This window comes from Nothoprocta perdicaria, unplaced genomic scaffold, assembly GCF_003342845.1.
Source record: "Nothoprocta perdicaria isolate Ctin4 unplaced genomic scaffold, notPer1 scaffold_172, whole genome shotgun sequence".
Taxonomy (NCBI): Eukaryota; Metazoa; Chordata; class Aves; order Tinamiformes; family Tinamidae; genus Nothoprocta; species Nothoprocta perdicaria.
In genome coordinates, this window is record NW_020454894.1 from 1,512,035 (window position 1) to 1,517,868 (window position 5,834).

Genomic DNA, 5,834 nt, shown 5'->3' on the forward strand with positions numbered 1-5,834 from the left:
GCGGGCGCCGTGGGAGCGGAGCGCGGGGCCCGCACGTGAGCGCGCGTCACGACGGGTTCCCCGCGCGGGGCCCGCGGGATCCCGACCGCGGCTCACGGGCCCTCGCCGCCCCCGGTTCCTCGCCCGGCCCTGGGAGAGCAGGGGCGCGCGGACGGGCAACGGCCCCGCGGCGCTGCGCGCTCCCGAGCGACCCACGGCCCTTCTCCCCTGTTCCAGTTAACGGTTAATTAACTCTGTGTTTGCTTACATGCTAATTGCTCCCAGCATGCAAGATTCGAATCCTTAAAATACCTTCATAAAAAGCAGTCTCCTGTTCTGTTTTGCTCCAGTTTTGCGGCTAAGTTTCAAATAGACTCTGCATCAGCGAGGTCTCCTTTAGCGAGGTGATGGTCAGATGCAACCCACTCTCTGCGAAAGGAGAAACTGAGCCATCGTTGCATCAGGCATCATTGCACAGTGAAGCGCGTTTGCACAGATAAAATTACCGTAGGTATTCTTCTTAATCGAAAAACTAACTAATTAAAAACAAAATTGTGTTTGCGATTTTACAGAAAGTAATGTCCGAAATTATATTGGGCTTTTTGGCTTACAAACGCCTTCTCTTGTGTGTCTCGGTGCACTACGAATCAAGTAAATACTAACTACAACAAACCTATAATTAAAACTTTTCACGATGTTTGACTTTATAGTGCAATAATAATTATTATAAAAACGCATACTTCTCTAGCTGTATTTGTGTATTCTTAACCTTTAGTAAGCCCAAAAGGTTTGATTTAAATTGAAATTTAATAATAAAGTAAGCTTGGGAACTATATTCGTGTGTTCGATAACTGATCTTTATTTTCAACTGCGGAAACTAGAAATGACAATGTCTTGTATGCATCCTCGGACATAGTTTACCGTACAAATACGAGATTTTACCATATAAACACGTGATTAAAAACAACATGCCCTAAAGAAGATTTTTAAAAGTTAATTATTTTCCCATCTTACTGTAAGGATAAAAGCAATATAAACTAAGAACGCAACAGAAGGCTCCATCAGCCTGTCCCCATAAAGCCCCGTTCTCTCCGCGCAGCGCCGGGTACTCGAGGAGAGAGCGACTCCCGCCGTTTCGCCGCTAAAAGTCGCCCCGGGTCCGCTCCGGGGCCACCCCGTCCCACCGCGCCCAGCGCCCTCGCGGTGACTCCCAGCCGCGGCTTTTCCTGCCCTTAGGCCGCGTCGCAGCGAGGGAATAACGTAGAATCCATCCCCGGGACTCTGCTTCAGCCGCAGGCAGAGCCGGCGCCCCGCGCCCCGACGGCCGCCCCGCAGGTGAGGGGGCGGCTCTGCGCCCCGCGGCCGGCGTCGCGCCCCGACGGGCCGGGCTGCCGCGCGGGTCGCCCTGGCCGCTGCTCCGCGCCCCGCTCCCCGCGCTGGCGCTGCGGCGGCGCCCGTGATTTGTATCTGCCACCGGCGTCATTTGTTACACGTTCCTTGTACATCTACCCTGTGCGCTCGCCTGTCCGCAATCTCCTGCCCCAGGTTTCCCAGTTTTCTAGGTAGGAAAACATATGTGTGTGTGTGTACAGAACGTAGATATGTATATATATACACATGGTGTATAAATATACATAAATATATATACACATGGCGTATATAGCTGCAGACTCTGTGCCGTGATAAAGCGACTTTTGCGTCGTTTGGTGTCTTCTGGCCTTTGGATGAAGCAGGAGGCAGCAGAAGCCACGGAGAAGGGGTGGGGGGAGGGGCAGGGGCGGACACGTCCCGGCCTTGTCCAAGCGCCCCGGGCCCCGCTGCATCCGGCACGGGAGAGAGGATCAGAGCCCGGCGGCCGCGGCGGAGCTGCGCGAGCGGGACGGAACGAGAGGAGCCGTTTCTGATGGCAGCGGGTCCTGCGTCTTGTGAGGGCGCTCGTCCGGGAGAGCGAAGCCGAGCACTGGAATCGGTACCGGCGTGGGTTGATTTCGGTGCAGGGAAACAGGCACCGGGTTAACGGGCAGCACCCGCCACCCCCGCCTCGCTCAGCGCCGTCGGGTCGCGCTGGCGGCGCCCCCTGGCGGCCGCGCTCGGCCCGGCCCGGTGACCGTCGGGGCCGCCCCTGCGCCCGGCCGCGCTCCGCAGCGCCCGGGGAGCCGCCGGCTCCGCGTTGACGCCGTCGGTCTCTCCTAGCACATGGAACAGGGAAACTTGGGCCCGAGCGCCCAGCCTGTCCCTGCCTCAGCGACACCGTTGCAGCAAAACAGAAATTCCTCCTACCTTTGGCTGTGAATCGATAATATGTTTTTGCTGGACTCTTCTTAATGGTACAGGCACCATTTTATGATTGTATTTAGATATGTTTCCACATTGGGAGGGTGATTCATTTCCACCTATCAAAATGAACAAGTGCTTTGCCCCTGACACAAGTAACCTTCTTTATGAGATGACATTGAGACAAAACTGAGATCAGTAACACCACTTTCCTCTGACACTGATTCATTCAGCCACATACATTCTGTAACATTATTTTACATTATCCGGTATTAAGTACTACATTAGGGTTAACTTCATTCAAGCCCTGTTTAACCTTTTATTACTTCTCTTTTTGTCATATATATACACACATTACAGCATCTGTGCAGGATGTGTGCTACATGAACACAAACCATGGACAAGAATCATCTGCCTTTGAGGCTTATGGGATATAAGTGCATGTGCTGTCTCTTCCACACAAAGGACTAATGGGAAGACAGATGTATAGTGTAGGCAAGTGTCCCCCACTATGCCATGCATTATTCCAAAATAAAATGCCAATTCCCGTGTCAAAATAGGAATCAGAGCCGAGGCAGGGACGGTTCAGGGCACCTCTTTCCACAGATTTTGTGATAGAAGTAGGAGCAAAGATAGATGGAAAGGGAGAAAGGATGCTGCTTCTTGGAATGACCCGGGTGCTCGTGACAGAAGCAGGAAAATCCAGGTGGAGATCATGCAAACCTGCTCTGGATCCTGCTTCATCACAGCTCACCTGTGAAACATCACCCATGTCCTGGAGTGGGGAGCACTTGGGGCTAGTAAGGCCGTCAGAGAAAACAAAGTCATTTTAGAAGATTCCTGTCGAGGCATCATCACAGGATGATGTATGTTCTGGGACTGGCCATATTTAATACTTTTCATTATGGTCCTTGGCACAAAAAGTAGGAATATGCTAACGACATGGAGTAGAAAGTCATCAGTAGTGCAGAATAAGAGAAACTGGATGACCTTGAGAGTGGTCTAACAGAAAAGGGAAGAAAAATGGAAATGCAGCCTGGGGGAACCCTTCCCACCCCACTGCTCCTTTGGTTGCTCCCCTGTATGTGCACCAGCCCCTCACTCCTCATCATGGGAGCAGCGTTCCCTACTGGGAAGTGTGCGACTGGGAGGGTAACCACAATTGAGACTCAGCGCAGACACACTTGTGGCCAGGGCTCCTGTGTGCCACAATGAGGAGGAAAACACAGCAAAACGTCAGCCAAGCAGTAAATTTATGGGTATTATACTTGGCCATTAAAGGGGGAACAAAGTTTGCAGAGGAGGGAAGGATATTTGTTGTTTCTTGTGACTGCTGAGTCACTCTGTTTGTACAGGCAAAAAAATGTTTAAGAAATAAGGTAACTTTCCATCGGTGGGTAAGAAAATGCATTTATCCTCCAGGGATTGGGAGAGAAGAAACCAACAGCATCATGTCCACAGGCAGGAGACGGTGGTTATGCTGCTTGTGTTTTTGCTTGCAGCTTGTCATTAGGAGCAAAGTGGTACCAAACAACACTTTTCTTTAACAACTCTGTGGTAGTCTGCTTTTATATTTATAGCTTTCTAACACAATGCACCTAATTATATCTTTAAGTTAGAGTACTGTGCTACAAGGTTATAAAAACAAAGACCATTGAATGCCTGTATGCTGTAATTTATATATAGATTTTAGTTTAAGATTGTTGTGATCCCTTCAAGATAACTTCTTTATTATAAGGCTGAAGTGTGATGCTGAAGATATTAGCAAGAAGATTTTGACATTCTGATGTGAATTCATGTTTCTGCTGTGGTTTTGAGCACCAAGATTTCAAAGCTCTGGGAAATACTTTTTGTTAAGCCTAATTTACATTTGACATGCTAAAGTCCCCATCCACTGCAGCAAATACAATTACTGATGGAAAGGAGCATGTATATGGTAAAAAATGTGCATTTTAGAACACACAATTTTTGTAGGTGAGGTTGTCAGAATATCTCCATCCTAACAGGTTATCCTTCTAATGGAAGCAGGCTACAAGTCACTCTTTTTAAGGGCAATAAGCCCCTGTGAGCTCTATTTTGTCTAACCAGGGCTGGGAAATCATTTACCCTTATTTGTATTAAACATATGTATATACTTTACTGCAAGTCATTAGTGCTGTAAGGAGATTGTCTTCCTATAGATGGGTTGGATTGGAGAATCAGGGAGTAAATTGCCAATAAATAAACAGTTCCTCTTGTAAGCACTATTGATCCTCACTAAGCAACAGAAAAGCATTTTGTTAGTAAAACTCTTCCTGAATGTCCAAGCGAAGTTAAAAAAAAGTTATTAGTGATTCCTGAAAGATTGTCTTTGGAGGGAGTGTAGTCTTAGTGCAAGTTTCCTGCAAATGGGACCACAGCAGATACATAGACACCAGAGGAAGCGGTTTTCTGACCACAGTTTTGCTCTGCAGTCTCTCACTGCTGTGCTTTGCTCCACACCACCCTCTTTGGGAGGCAGCACTCCTTGCCGGCTCTGAAGTGCTGTGGAGGGATATGATGCTGCTTGTGAAATATGCCCAGCATTGTTTAGTGAGCATGGGGAACACAACTCGACCAGGGCAATGGCATCTCATTATCTCATTCCTTGGAAAGCTGTGGTGCAGCTACTAAAATTCCTCCCATGAGCAAAAGGGACATCAGGAAGCAGCTCAGGAGCAGAAGTGTCTGAGCTGGCTTTGAGAGGAACAAGCTGGACAGTGGAGCCTTCCCAAGAGGCCACAAGTGCCACAGTCACAGGATGTCTGGTCCATCCCAGAGCCCTGCTACAATGGTATTCTCTGCTGAAGACAGCTTCAGGGATACTACTCCCATCATTGGCTGTGCACATATTCAAGGATACGATACATGATATTGGAACTGCCTTGAATGAGAAGTAAAACAGGGAAATTAAACTCATTTTATGTGGCTGTATAGTTTTTTTTTTTTCTGTTGTTGTTTAAGCAAATAAAAAAAAAAATATACTGCGTCTTCAGGAAACTGACTGCTTGAGACCAGATGTCCTCTGTAAGGGTGGGGCTGCAACCCATCACCAAAGAGCGACCACCAGGAATATATTTTTAGTAGGCTCATGTACAAAGGACATCATGAATTCAGAAAGTTTCAGGATATATGATGTATTTATTAACTCTTGTTTTATTTATGCACTTATCATTAAGTCACATTGCAGGTAAATATATTTAAGAAATGACACGCTATCTGGTTTTGTTTGTCATGTTTATGTCTTGGCTTTTGTTTTGACAATTCTTGCAGAATCCTTTACCTTTCTTCCTGTCTGATTTTATCTTTTCTAGTTTCTTTTTTTTCCTTCTGTCCGTCTTGGTTCCCACAGTACCAGCAATGCCATTATTTAATACATTTGTTTTCTTTGGGATATTGGTTAATTATTTTCATAGACATTTAAAATGTAAACCAAGAAGAATTTTTAAGAGGTGTGAGTAAGATAAATGCTCCTGAATATTGTAAGCAGTCACTTGTGCTGAGCTTTGTCTTCCTGCGCAATGTGTGTCTCTTCCATGCTCACCTAGTATTATTTACAGTCA